The sequence below is a fragment of the Protomyctophum parallelum genome (assembly GCF_964188405.1).
Source record: "Protomyctophum parallelum genome assembly, chromosome: 9".
In the NCBI taxonomy this organism is placed as follows: domain Eukaryota; kingdom Metazoa; phylum Chordata; class Actinopteri; order Myctophiformes; family Myctophidae; genus Protomyctophum; species Protomyctophum parallelum.
Window position 1 is genome coordinate 4,466,354 of NC_139706.1, and position 15,661 is coordinate 4,482,014.

The following is a 15,661-nucleotide window of genomic DNA, read 5'->3' on the forward strand; positions in this document are numbered from 1 at the left end:
AAGAGCCACGTGTAGTCCGCAGAATAAGATCAGCACGTACTGCGGTGCTGCGCGTATACGCAGATTCAACAGGAGACGGGCGGCGTTGAGAAATGAGCTGTTGTTACGCGTTGTGCAGCACTGCAGCGGCTGTGTGTTTTTTTTTGTTGACGCTTGGCTTGTCGACTAGAGATTATGTCACGTTCTTAAAAAAAAACAGTCCACTTCCTTCTTTAGGTACGCATGCATTCACATTGGAACGATCCGTATCTGAATACACTTCAACGGTCCAGAGACCCGCCCCCCATGCGGTCCCAGGGACGGTTGGGCAATCCGCTCCCGGGAACGGTACGCATCATTCACACTACCACAACATCTGCCAAGTGGTCCCGAGTGTGCATCCGGGACCATAGTGTGAATCCCCTATTAAAAAAGGCTCTAGTCAGTTTCTGCCAGTGAGCCAAAGTCCCGACACCTGTGCAATTCCCAGCCTCTGCCTGAGTCAATTGAATGCCAAGGCAACCCCACACCTGCCATTTGATTACTTAACCAGTCCACTTTTCACAGTCAGTTTGCACTCTTCAGACACAGGCAGGCAGACAGACAGATACAGAGATCTTCATATGTAGGCACAAAAGGGACACAGACAGGTGGTTAAAACGGGTGCTATGACAACGGGTATTTTATTTCATATTAGGTTCCCAACTTGCATCGTTCCCAAATAGGCTGGTGGCCGACGGGCACAGGTCTAGTCTTCATAAATTAACAATCTTTGCAGTGGTGGAGCAGTGCACCAAAGTATTATGGTCATTGTAGGAATTTAGCAATCCAGTCAAACCCTATACTGTATAGTCAAACACACAGTCTTCTGACCATAGGGTGCAAATTTAAAATTATGCAACTGTTATCTACTACAAATAGACTTTCTTCGGTGCTATCCTTTTGGGCCATTATTTGTGCATGACTGTACCCCTGTACTGTTTGCATTTTATTATTGTCTATACAATTATCAATCAATCAATCAATCAACTACAAGTGAAAGTTGGAAGTCACGCTGTCAAACTGAAGGATACATTAAGGGTGCGTTCGGAAATGGGCACCGGGAATGTGGTCAGTTTGTTGAGTGTGGTGGGCGGTGACGTCACAGTGTGCCTTATTTACGAACGACCACAGCTGTGACGCATTCACACCGTCGACACCGGACAACCCCAGCTTCAGGGTAGGGTCGCTCAGTGCGGGCACTCGGCACACTTGGTGTGCAGCGCACTGGATTTTCGAACGACAACGCATAGAGTGCACTGAATAAACGAACGACAAGAGAGCACACCAGTGCGTTCAGGGCGCATTTCCGAACGCACCCGAAGAGTGGGCACCTCGATCTAAAATTGCCAAAATGTAAACAAAAATATAGGCCTATATTTGAAAAATTGTCACTCTAAACTAATGTAAAGTAGCCTTCCAGGGCCGTGCAGAGAGCACTGAGTAGGAAGTGCCCACGCCGATTTTTGGGGTGGTCTTTTTTTTGTGGGGGTCCCTTAATTGTGCCATTGCACACCAGAAATGTACATTGGATGTCTTATGCTAATGGTGCAAGTTGTTCCACAATAACTTGCCATTGGTCATTGTCAGACCTAAATGTATCCTTCAACTTAAAAGCACAAAATAATTGGAGGTTTTGAAGCAATTTCTAGAAATTGTTTTAATCATCGACATTAAAGGACCACTTCACCACTTTTCAACCTATCTTCATATAATAGGTCCTCATTAATAATCATGAAAAAATGGCGCAGTTTTTTTCTACTCGGTCTGTGTCTCATAGGAGGGCTGTGGGCAGTTCAGAAACCGTCTTCCAGTGACATCATCGATGGGGAATACAAGCTAATAAAAACTGCAGGCTTTCTAGTCCTGAAAAGTTGCAATGCGAAAATGGAAGCCTCACGATAATGAAAATCTAAACATTTTTGTAAAAAAATCTTGTTTAAAAAATAATCTGCCTAATGATGATGTCACTGGAAGACGGTTTCTAAACTGCCCACAGCCCTCCTATATGAGACACAGATTGAGTAGAAAAAAATCGTGCCATTTTATCATGATTATTAGTGAGGACCTATTATATGAAGATAGGTTGAAAAGTGGTGAAGTGGTCCTTTAAGGGTGCGTTTGGAAATGCGCACCGGGAATGTGGTCAGTTTGTTGAGTGTGGTGGGCGATGACGTCACAGTGTGCCTTATTTACGAACGACCACAGCTGTGACGCATTCACACCGCTGACACCGGACAACCCCACCTTCAGGGTATGGTCGCTCAGTGCGGGCACTCGGCACACCCGGTGAACGACAACGCACCGAGTGCACTGAATAAACTAACGACAAGAGAGCACACCAGGGCGTTCAGGGCGCATTTCCGAACGCACCCATAGCCATGGTTCACAAACTTCACATGACGCTCGTACTTCACGAGCGCCATGGCTTAACTTCCGCCTGTTTTACGTGATCGCTACATTTACATTGTAAACTTGTAAATAAACATTCAGATTACAAATATAAAGTACTCACCACATGTGCCACGGGTGTTAGAAATTTGCTGGTACAGCGATTAGCACTGCTGCATCCTGCGTTGTTTAAAAAAAGCATTTTTATCAAAGCTGTTTTTTTGCCATTGGCTTTCAACTACGCGCCCCTATCGGTCGGGAGGAGTGTGGCACTCGGTGTGTTCGATATAGGGTGCGTTCGGAAATGCGCACCGGGAATGTGGTCAGTTTGTTGAGTGTGGTGGGTGGTGACGTCACAGAGTGCGTTCAGTGTGCCTTATTTACGAAAGACCACAGCTGTGACGCATTCACACGAATCACACCGGACAACCCCAGCTTCAGGGTAGGGTCGCTCAGTGCGGGCACTCGGCACACCCGGTGCCCAGCGCACTGGATTTTCGCACCGAGTGCACTGAATAAACGAACGACAAGAGAGCACACCAGTGCGTTCAGGGCGCTTTTCCGAACGCACCCATAGGCACGCTGACCGCACTGCCAATACAGACTAATAGGCGAGTGCGCTCCCGGTGTGCAACTGTGCATTTCCCAAACGAACCCCGTTTGAGAAAAGTAGCCGGGGCGCTCGGATAAAAATGCTTTTTATTAAACAACGCAGGATGCAGCAATGCTAATCGCTGTACCAGCAAATTTCTACCACCCGTGGCACTATAGCATACGCGTTCAGTGCTTTTCCATCTCCGTAATGTCTCTCAAGCAGTCGTTTTGCTTCCTTGAATCCTCTGTGCGGTGGCATGTGTTCGCAACTACGCACAAGGTCTTGTGGTTCTCCTGCAGTGTACTGTTGCAAGTAATATAACTTGTCCTGGTCATCATCAGTTCTCTGTTCAATTGCTTGTTTAAAAGCTCTGATAAACGATCTATATGTAAGTGGATTACCTTTAAACACTGCAATCTCTTTAACTGGAAGCTGGGCCATGGACTGCTGCTTAACTAGCAGTTCAGTGATTGCATTCTGCTTCTCCATTACATGAAGAATGCCATCATTTCTTCTATGTACAGTAACTGCATTAATGTTGACTGTTGTTATTGGTGTTTTTTTAGAAGTTGAAGTGAAAGTTGTTATTGGTCCATTAATGATGTAAAGTCCAATGTTGACTTGTCATCTGACAGCAGAGTTCAACACTTCCATTCATACAACACATAATGTTTGTTACCGTATTAAATAGTATGTTTGTTACCTTGTTAAAAATAAATAAAGATTAAGATCCTTGAGTAAAACAAAGTGTTGTCTCCTCCTACATGTGTGTGTGTGTAGAACAGGACGTTGTCATGGGTTATGCTTTACATTAGATTTTTAGAATCTGATCTCAGGTCAGAATGGGTTAATCAGACCAGTGTGTGTCCAGTGGAAACCTCGTATGAATCTGATCTCAGGTCAGAATGGGTTAAACCACATATGCTTCCATAAATTGGGCTACCCCAGATGTCGGCTCCCTGCTTTTTGACATGGCATGCTCAGAATAGTGATGCTATAAGGGTTCATAAACGGTAAGGAGAGGCTACTCCTAATGCTTTATATAACAATCATAGGCCAAGTATTTTAATTATTATTCTAGTCACAACTCGTCTATGATGAGGGAGGCATTCTCAAGAAGCGCTGTGAATGATCATGCTGTAAAATGACTTGGCTTAAGTTATTAGGGCAACTAATGTAATATTATGCTATTTCATAATTCCTGGACACTCACACTTTTATTATGTTATCTCCAAAATACAAGGAAAACAACCGCACACTGTCTTCAAATGCAGTGACCAACTTTTATTTACAGGGAAATAGCAACGTTTGGGCCTATGCGGCCTTCATCAGGCTATCTTTATGAACACAAATGAGAAAGCATCCTTTTTGTAGGCTGTCTGGCCTATTACATGACATCACTCAACTTAAGGTGACAGGTACTCATGTGGTTAAATGAGAACAAAAAAGTAATATAAACCACTCAATACACCCGTGCAAAGAAATAAGAAAAAATCAGAATAATCCATATTAATCATGACAGTATACAAATGGTAATATTATTAAATAAATTATACAAAAATCATGATCAAGAAACATATTGCAGGTTGAAACTTCATGAAAAACTTTCCCTGTGAAAGAGAAAAGGGAACAGTTTACAAGAGGTTAAAACCAGGTACAAAATCAAATTATCAACAATACAATAAGTTAAAAACTATATGGAGCAAACTGAAGGATAAAAACAAAGATCACAGCATGACATTTAATAAAAGTCCATCATTAAGGCCTCTAGGTGCCAATGTTTGGAGTGTGAAGATCCAGAATGCTTCACCTCTTTTTAACAGCAAATCATGATCGCCACCTCTGTGTGGCGGATCAACTTGTTCAATGCCGCAGAAACGTAAAGAAGATATGTCATGCTTGTGATCGTTGAAATGTACCGCCACTGGGTAGTCTCTATCATTTCTTCTAATAGAGCTTTTTTGCTCGCTTATCCTTATCTTCAGTTTCCTAGTGGTTTTGCCCACATAGGCCAGACCACAAGGACAGCGCAGCATGTAAATGACGTGAGTGGAAGTGCAAGTAATGACACGGTTAAAAGCTTTGCTTTTCATCTCCAAAATACAAAATGTCTGATCTAGTGGCTGTACATCATGAACAATCCAGCTTTTTTTTTAGCTCATAGGTTTGCCTAAATGGTGCATTTATGTAACGCTTTTTTATCCAAAGCGCTTTACAGAGATTGTGCATAACACATTCACCCATTCACACACAGATTCATACTGTAACTGTACACCGATGGCGGAGGGTTTTCGAGGTATCCATGCAAGGCACCAACCTGCTCATCGGGAGCAGCTAGAGTTTCAGAGGTCTTGCTCAAGGACACTTTGACACTATAACTCTGGGACCCCCCTTTCCACCGGTTGGTTCCGGTACAGTTATTTTTGGTTCTTAGTCCATGAGCACAGATGAGGACTTCAAGAGCACAAGGGCTTCATTGTGCCAATAGAAGTCAAATCAATCAAGCTTTATTTTTGAGTGGTGCAACCACTCCAAGGAACAGCAATGTTCCTAGTTGTATGACTATACCAGTAGGGGAGCTGTTGTGCCAGAAACGGAGAGAGAGATAGTGCTGCACTGTTGCCTGCTAATGAGAGAGAGAGAGAGAGAGAGAGAGGAGGAGGGGGGGGGGGAGGGGAGTTGCAATAGCTTTAACCCATTCTGAACGGGAACCCATTTTGAACCAGTTATGCTTTAGCTATTGAAAAATAGCAGATCTACAAGCTCATAGCGTACGAGCTTGTAGGTCTGCTATTTTTTGAAAAATCGAAGAACGACTGACATTTTTAGAATCTGATCTCAGGTCAGAATGGGTTCATCAGACCAGTGTGTGTGTCCAGTGGAAACCTCGTATGAATCTGATCTCAGGGAATGGGTTAATATGTATAATTCATGATGACTCTTTATGTATATGATGTACCATGTTTTTTGTTCTTGCTTACTGTAAATCGCTCGATTAATCGATTCATTAAGAGCGTCTAAATGCATAAATTGTAAATTGTAAAGTGCTTCACAGGAAGAAGAAATATTGTAAATGATATATAATATTTCAAAACAATTTAATATAACCCATGCAAAGTTGAATCATACACTTCAATGCAGCCAGATACTATTGCGATTTTTCCACCAAGTTACTTAAAAATGTAAATGATAGCCTATATAATATTTCAAAACAATTTAATATAAACCATGCAAAGTTGAATCATACACTTCAATGCAGCCAGATACTGTTACGTCAGTCAATCTTTACTGTGTGTGTGTGTGTGTGTGTGTGTGTGTGTGTGTGTGTGTGTGTGTGTGTGTGTGTGTGTGTGTGTGTGTGTGCGTGCGTGCGTGCGTGCGTGCGTGCGTGCGTGCGTGTGTGCGTGTGTGTGTGTGTGTGTGTGTGTGTGTGTGTGTGTGTGTGTGTGTGTGTGTGTGTGTGTGTGTGTGTGTGTGACTGTCTGGTGTTCTGAGCAGCGGGGGGGCGGGGGTTTCCTTTAGCTGTGGTGGGATCCATATAGCCTGGGTACCCCCAATGTTGTCCAGCAGGGGGAGGTGTTTTACCAGGCTAGGATCCATACGCATGTGCATGTATTTAAGTCATCAGGACGCCCAACGCCAGCTTTTGGCAACACGCCAACAAACACTCAACAGGCTGCTGTAGTGTTTGTTACAACAGGCCCGGCCGTTTGTTTTCATAAATAACTCGTAATGTAACATTTAATTGACATGGACATCGAGTAAAGTCGTCAGTGTTTTTAACCAGGCTGGTGGAAAACAAAAACATAAACAAAGCTTCTACAATGAGAAGCTGTGGAAACAGAAGTCTTCACTCTGCAGCCTATCAACCTCAGAGTTTTATGTAGGGTCCCTGGTCATAACTATATTTTCGTATGGGAATTCTGGAACGCGGACATTCATATTCTCTCTAAGACCGTATCTGCGGCGTTTGACGGCCTTTTTTTCTTTGAGTTATTCTAAATTCGTGAACTTTAAGTACCTATACATTCCGCTGCGAATATCTCCTGTGGGGCGGAAGCCGTTAAGTACTTTGTTTGACCGATTTGGTCGCTTTATTTCTTCTTGTTTGTTTACCGTTTATTGTACCGCCTCCCGGTGTGCGGTTGGCTTGTGCGGCTACGTCCCTGCCTCTGATCTGCTCTGTCATAGCTATAGCGCCACTAGCTAGCCAGATAGGCGGTACAATGAGGTGTCAATAAACAAGGAAGGAAGAGAAGAATCAAAGCGACCAAATCGGTCAAACAAAGATAAAAAATACTTAACGGCTTCCGCGCCACAGGAGATATTCGCAGCGTCATGTATGGGTACTTATACTTCACATATTCAGAAAGCCTCACACGGAAAAATGTCGTCAAAGAGCGCAGACAGGCGTTATCCATGTTGTTTATGTTTTATGAATGGCCGCGTACCAGGTGGCATGGTAGTGATGCAACAGGACCCCTAGCCCTCCAAGCAGAACCCAATGGTACTGAAGTTTCTGACATTTTGTTCGACCCAGACCATGGGGTCCTGTTCCACTGCTACCATGCCACCTGGGACGCACCCATTTTAAAACATAAACAACATGTTTCGTGGCTCTCCGCGCTCTATGACGATATTATTCAGTGTGAGGCTTTCTGAATATGTGAAGTATAAGTATCCATACATGCCGCTGCGAATATCTCCTGTGGCGCGGAAGCCGTTAAGTATTTTTAATCTATGTTTGCCCGATTTGGAAGCTTGGATTAATCTCTTCCTTCCTTGTTTATTGACACCTCATTGTACCGCCTATCTGGCTAGCTAGTGGCGCTATAGCTATGACAGAGCAGATCAGAGGCAGGGACGTAGCCGCACAAGCCAACCGCACACCGGGAGGCGGTACAATAAACGGTAAACAAACAAGAAGAAATAAAGCGACCAAATCGGTCAAACAAAGATTAAAAATACTTAGCGGCTTCCGCGCCACAGGAGATATTCGCAGCGGGATGTATAGCTACTTAAAGTTCCCGAATTCAGAATAACTCAAGTAAAATAACGCCGTCTTTTGGCGCAGATCCTATTTTAGAGAGAATTTCTACATCCGTGTCCAGGGATTTCCATACGAAAATATAGTCATGAACAGGGACCCTACGTAAAACTCATAAAAATTTCAGAAAAGCTTTACGTAGGGTCCCGAGAGGGGCTACAGGACCCCATGCACTGGGTCGAACAAAATGTCAGAAACTTCAGTAGCATTGGGTTCTGCTTGGAGGGCTACAACCTCAGGTGAGTCAGTGTTTGCAGGTGTTATTATTTTTGTTTTCCTTGTATAAGATTGATTGAAGTATTTATCAACAGTTTGCAGAATGGCTATACATAATATTTCACATGAAAGCACAACTCGATACAAAGACTGTTACTGTGGAGTGGAACGACAAATAAAGCATTACACTTGTTTACATCAGGGTCCACCCTGTTCAATTCATCAGAACATTTATAGACGGTAACAAATACACTTAAGATTTTGTCCACAATTCCATGCTGTATTGATGTTGGTACCATTAGGAGAGACAACAGGTTGTATTGATGTTGGTACCATTAGGATAGATAACAGGTTGTATTGATGTTGGTACCATTAGGAGAGATAACAGGCTGTATTGATGTTGGTACCATTAGGAGAGACAACAGGTTGTATTGATGTTGGTACCATTAGGAGAGATAACAAGCTGTATTGATGTTGGTACCATTAGGAGAGATAACAGGCTGTATTGATTGGTACCATTAGGAGAGATAACAGGCTGTATTGATGTTGGTACCATTGGGAGAGATAACAGGCTGTATTGATGTTGGTACCATTAGGAGAGATAACGGGCTGTATTGATGTTGGTACCATTAGGAGAGATAACAGGCTGTATTGATGTTGGTACCATTAGGAGAGATAACAGGCTGTATTGATGTTGGTACCATTAGGAGAGATAACAGGCTGTATTGATGTTGGTACCATTAGGAGAGATAACAGGCTGTATTGATGTTGGTACCATTAGGAGAGATAACAGGCTGTATTGATGTTGGTACCATTAGGAGAGATAGCATGCTGTATTGATGTTGGTACCATTAGGAGAGATAACAGGCTGTATTGATGTTGGTACCATTAGGAGAGATAACAGGCTGTATTGATGTTGGTACCATTAGGAGAGATAACAGGCTGTATTGATGTTGGTACCATTAGGAGAGATAGCATGCTGTATTGATGTTGGTACCATTAGGAGAGACAACAAGCTGTATTGATGTTGGTACCATTAGGAGAGATAACAGGCTGTATTGATGTTGGTACCATTAGGAGAGATAACAGGCTGTATTGATGTTGGTACCATTAGGAGAGATAACAGGCTGTATTGATGTTGGTACCATTAGGAGAGATAACAGGCTGTATTGATGTTGGCACCATTAGGAGAGATAACAGGCTGTATTGATGTTGGTACCATTAGGAGAGATAACAGGCTGTATTGATGTTGGTACCATTAGGAGAGATAACAGGCTGTATTGATGTTGGTACTGTAATATATGTGGGTTTTCTATAGTGCGTAAATGTCAGCCCTGGAAGCACCGCAGACAACAATGTACAAATAGCAACCTTTATTATAATGCTTGGAATATACATGGAATACATGGAATAGTATACAAAATATAAGAATCAATACAGTAACACATTAATCCCCCATTAAAACCAAGTAGCTATATAAACTGTATAAATACAATGTCTCTTAAATAATCCGGGTATTCACAATACAATGTCTCTTACATAATCATGCACATAGCCTATAATACTCAATACACAATGCAATGTCTCTGGGTACTTAACTCGCCATGTGGCGGACCCTCCCCCGGGGTCTTTGCTTGTGACGCCGTCCAACTCCCCGGGGAGATGCGTGTCGGACATCGTGACTTGGACAAGTTAACGTTCAGTCCGTTGCAGATTGAATGGAGGAGCAAAGTGAGCGCACACTCTCTAAAAGCCCCTCTGTCTAAACTACAGGAGACCGCAGGTGTAGTCTCCCCTCCTGCTACGATATGACAGCTAGCTCCCCCTCACTACCTGTCTTCACCGTCGGCAAGACTATACCACTTGCGAACGGCCCCTCCCGTACCCAGAGTGCCGCTTCACTAGACGTGGGCTCCAACAACACACAGCCGTCTAAGTGTCACTTTTATACTGGCGTCCTCTCGTCGCCACCTGATTCAATGCCCGCAATCAGTGTCATTAGTTTACCACACCCGCCTGTGTGGCGTCATCAATGAGTCCGTGTTCGCATGCACATCACACTTCTCCCCTTCTTGAAGAAAGGGACTCGTCCCCGAGTCTATAAGGACATATCGTAGTCTCGTGACCAGACGGCCGGTCTCCGCTGACGAGGTGGACGTCCTCCCCTTAGCGTTGGCACCCCTATGGAGTCTTGTTGCCACCGCTCAGGACGGGACGCTGACAGATCCAAGGGCTGGGTCGATTCCGCTGCTGCGGGGCCTTCTGGCCCGTTGCCCTTCTGTGACCCAGCTGGTGAGCTCTGCTGGCGTGCAGAACATTCCTCCGACGTCGTTGCAGCTTGGTGGCCCGATTGTCCCAGGACAGCCACAGGCCTGTTCGATGGAAGGGTTACTTCAGATGCTGCTGAATCTACTGGTGGGCCTCCTTGTTCTCCGGTGACCTCTGGGACAGTCTCCATGTCCCGCTGCACTACCGGTGTCATCACTCCTGCTGACGGGGTCCCCTGTTGCCGCTGACCACCCTCGGTCGGCCCTGCCGGCGCTGTCCTCACCTCCGCGGGGACATCACGGCGGGCCGGACGAAGCTGGACCCAACTGGCACAACCTGGAACCTCCGATTGCTGGCGCTGTTCTGGCGGAGTAGGGCAGACCCTCTGTCCATCTCCCATGGATGTCTCATTCTCTGTTGACTCAGATGGCACTGGCAAGGAAGAAGTACAGGGTTTGAGGCGGTTGAAATGTACAACAGTTTCTGAGCCTCCCTCCACTGGCACTAGCCTGTAGAGGACATCCGTCACCCTGTCCACTACTCTATAGGGTCCTTTATATCGTCTCTGTAGTTTGGGACTCACCCCGCGCTTTTTAGCCTTATCCCTCATCCAAACTAGTTCTCCCTCAGAATAGTATTGGAATTTCGCCTTGAAATCATAGGCCACTTTCTGGTGTCCTGAGGCCCTTGCTTGATGTTTCTTAACGGCCTCTACAACAGTAGACAAGGTGTCCCTCAGCCTAGCCACATAATTGTCTACTGAGGTAAAGGACTCCTGGTTGTCTATGTTTAGCATAACATCTACTGGCAAGACCATTTCTTGTCCAAACAATACCCTGTAAGGAGTAAACAGGGTGCTAGCATGCACACTGCTACGATATGCCAACATAACATATGGTAACAGTGTGTCCCAATTAGACTGATTGTCTTCCACAAAGAGGGATAGCATATCTAAAAGGGTACGGTTGAATCGCTCGATCAACCCATCTGACTCTGGGTGATAAGGTGTAGTGCGAGTTTTATGCATATGCAAAAGCCTACACAGTTCTTTGAACAAGTTTGATTCAAAATTGCGTCCCTGATCTGAATGCAGACTCCGAGGGGCGCCAAACCGACACACCCATTGTTCCGTCAAAACTTTAGCGACAGTACAGGCTTCTTGATTAGGCAGTGGGAAAGCCTCTGTCCACTTTGAGAAATAGTCGCCGACAACCAATACATACTTATTCTTCCCCGGGGTCTCTGGAAGGGGACCAAGAATGTCAAGGGCTACTCGCTCGAACGGCCTCGATGACACGGATGGCTGTAAAGGGGCACACCGTGCTTTCCCCTGTGTCTTACGAGAAGCACAATCTACACAGTCTTTAACCCATGTCTTTACATCTATAAACCACCCCAGCCAGTAAAAGCGGTCTTTAACCTTTCCCTGCAGTTTTTGCACCCCCAAATGGCCCCCAGTGGAAACACTATGAAGCTGTGCTAAGACCTCAGGCACCATTGACCGAGGTAAAACCACCTGTACTTTGGATGCCGCATCAGAATTGGCAGGAGGAATCCTCACTAACCTGCCTCTCTGTACCTTAAGCTGAGCCCAAATTTGTGCATATTTCTGTAAATCAGGATCGTCTGGAATTAAGCTGTCAGCAGACAGATTTTTACAGTGAATTATTCGCTGCAACTCATTGTCTGCCATCTGTGCCAGAGAAAGCTCATCCATCTCACTAGCCACTGAGGTGTCTGGAACCTCCTGTACCACACATACTTTTAGGTTGAGCTTTACTGGCACTCCCTGAGGGGGACCCTGTTCAGGTTGCCGTTTATTTTCTAGAAAGCCTGGTAGCCTAGAGAGGGCATCAGCATTGCTGTGAAGTTTGCCAGGCCGATGGACAATAGTGTATTGGAAATTGGCAAGTTGTTCAATCCAGCGAGCCAACTGCCCCTCCAGAGCCTGAAAATTGTGTAGCCACCGTAGGGAATTGTGGTCAGTTCGCAGTACAAACTCTTTACCTAGCAGATAGTGTCTAAAGTGTTTAGTATAGACTACCATAGCCAAAAGCTCCTTTTTTGTAGTGGCATATTTCCGCTCTGACTTTGCAAGGGCCCTACTGGCATATGCAACCACTCGTTCCATCCCGTCCTCCTCCTGAGATATCACTGCTCCAATCCCCACATCACTTGCATCTGTGTCCAAAATAAAGGGTTTGGAGGGGTCTGGGTAAGCCAACACAGGGGCCGTAATCAAACTAGTCTTAAGCTGATCAAAAGCACATTGACAAGTTTCGCTCCACTGGAAACGCTTTCCCTTCTCTGCTAGCTTATGTAGCGGGCGAGCAATGTCTGCAAAACCCTTTACAAACCTCCTATAGTAAGATGCCAGCCCTACAAAACTGGAAACCTCTGTCTGATTGGTAGGGACAGGCCAATCTCTGACTGCCTCCACCTTAGCTGGGTCTGGTCTCACTCCCTCAGCGGATATAACGTGCCCCAAGTAATGGACCTTAGTAGAAAATAAGTTACACTTTGATGGCTTCACTTTAAGGTTGGCCTGCTGGAGTTTTCCCAGTACCTCATCAAGACGTGTCAGATGTTCCTGAAAACTGCGCCCAAACACTATTATGTCATCCAGGTACACTAGACATGTTGTCCACTGCAAATCAGCAAGAATTAAATCCATTAACCTCTGGAAAGTGCTGGGTGCATTACAAAGGCCAAAACTCAAAACATTAAATTCAAACAAGCCCTGTCGGGTGGCAAAGGCAGTCTTATGGCGATCCTCTGGCTCTACTTCAACCTGCCAATAGCCACTAGCCAAGTCTAAGGTGGAAAACCACCGAGCGTGTGACAGACTATCAAGGGCATCATCAATCCTAGGGAGGGGATATGCATCTTTTTTTGTAACCTCATTGAGTTTCCTATAGTCAACACAAAACCGGAGCCCACCTCCCTTCTTTTTTACAAGCACAACTGGGGCTGCCCATGGACTGCAGGAAGGACGGATTATCCCATTAGCCAACATTTGTGTCAGATTATTAGTTACTTCTTGTTGCAAGTGAAGGGGGACCCGTCGAGGATGCAACTTAATGGGTTGTGCATTCCCTGTGTCAATTTTATGTGATGTTAAATGTGTTCTGCCCAAATCTGCATCACCCCGACTGAACACGTCCCGGTACTTGTGAAATGACTGCCTAATTGCCCTCACCTCATCTGGAGCGAGACCCTTCTCTCCTACCCCAAAGTGGTCTACAAGTGCGTCAACTGTCCACGGTGGCAATAAGGTCCCTCCCTCATCCTCACAGTGCTCCATCATCTCCTCTCCCACTTCAATGTCTGTGAAAAGTGTGCCTACTTTCATGCCACTCCTTAGCGGTAGAGCGTCATTGGTTACATTAATAACGCGCACTGGCAGTTTACCTTGCTGCACCCTACAAACCACTCTGGCTACCAAAATGTCACTCTGCTTAGACATGAGGGAAGGTTCTAATAACCCTTCAGCATAATCCCCCCACCCACTTTGGACCTGCCCCCAAACAATGGTCTCACTGCGGGGGGGTATCACTGTATCAGTCTGGACCGTGACTATTTGAGGCTCTGATCCTGGGTTAAGATTTACCAAAGGAAATTGTTTGCCCATTATTTGACAATTCTTTTTTCCCAGGTCAACAACAGCACCATACTTTGATAAAAAATCAAAACCCAGCAAAACCTCCTCTGAGGGGATGTCAGATACTAGAAACTCTGCAACAAGGGCAAGTGAATCGAACTGACAAACAGTCTGCCAGGACCCCAAAATATGCATCCCCCCACCATTAGCTGCTGTAGCTCTGCCAATATAATTCGCTAGGTCACTTCCTCCACTTGTAACAGAAAGCCACAGTTGCTTAGGTATAATGGAGCGCGAGGCTCCTGTATCAACCAACACATAACAATCCAACCCACCTATTTTAGCTTTCAAATATCCAGAACCACCAGGGGCCACAGTTGACACAGACTCGGGGGTGGGCATTGGGCCCTCTGTGCACACCCCCTCTAGTTTCCCTGTAAATAAGGACAGTCACGTCGAATGTGGCGAGTACACCCACACTCCCAGCATCCCTTGTTCCGCTCAGCTTCCCGTTTGAATAGGGAGGGTGGTTGAACTGAGCGTCCAAAAGGAACCGATACCGCTGGTGTGGGTGTAGGAGCACTTTTACTTGGGTGGCCTATTGCCTGTACAGTCGATTGCAGGGATTTAACTTCCTGTCGTAGGCCCTCTACCACCCCAAGCAGGGACTCTATCCGCTCGTCACTGGTAGATTTATCAACAACTCCGCGCACCTTAGCATCAGTCATTGGGCCCCCTCCCTCTAGACCCCTAATGAGTTCAAGCTCTGCAGCCAGGTTAATGGCTTCCTCCAATGTTGCTGGTTTGGCACTGCGGAGATTAATACGCAAATCCCCATTTCCCACATGTGCAATAAAATTATCTTTTGCCAACACATCCTGGGTATTAAGATCTATTGTAGGGTATGCTTTAGTGACCAACCGGCGAAGTGCAATGCCAAATTCTCTTACAGTCTCATTATGTAGCCTCCTACGTGACGAGAAGCTGGCCCTGTTCCAGTCCTCACTATCACATGGGTCTAAACATCTCCCCATTGCAGTCTTTAACAAGGCATAATTAGCTTTAGCTGCTGCAGACAACCCGCTATACACCTCCCGAGCTCGACCAGACAAAAGTAGGCTCATAAACTTCAATCTCAGAGATTCATCCCAATTATTAACATCAGCTGCCATTTCGAACTGTTCAGCCCAATCAGCCCATTCCCGTCCCGTGCCCGTGAATGTTTCTGGCATAAAGACTGGCCGTGGAGTTGCAGATAAATTGTTACTGTGGCCACCACTGTTGTTACTGGGGCCCGCTCCATGATCAGAGACTGACATTTTTATAGATCCCACCGCTGCCACCAGTGTAATATATGTGGGTTTTCTATAGTGCGTAAATGTCAGCCCTGGAAGCACCGCAGACAACAATGTACAAATAGCAACCTTTATTATAATGCTTGGAATATACATGGAATACATGGAATAGTATACAAAATATAAGAATCAATACAGTAACACATTAATCCCCCATTAAAACCAAGTAG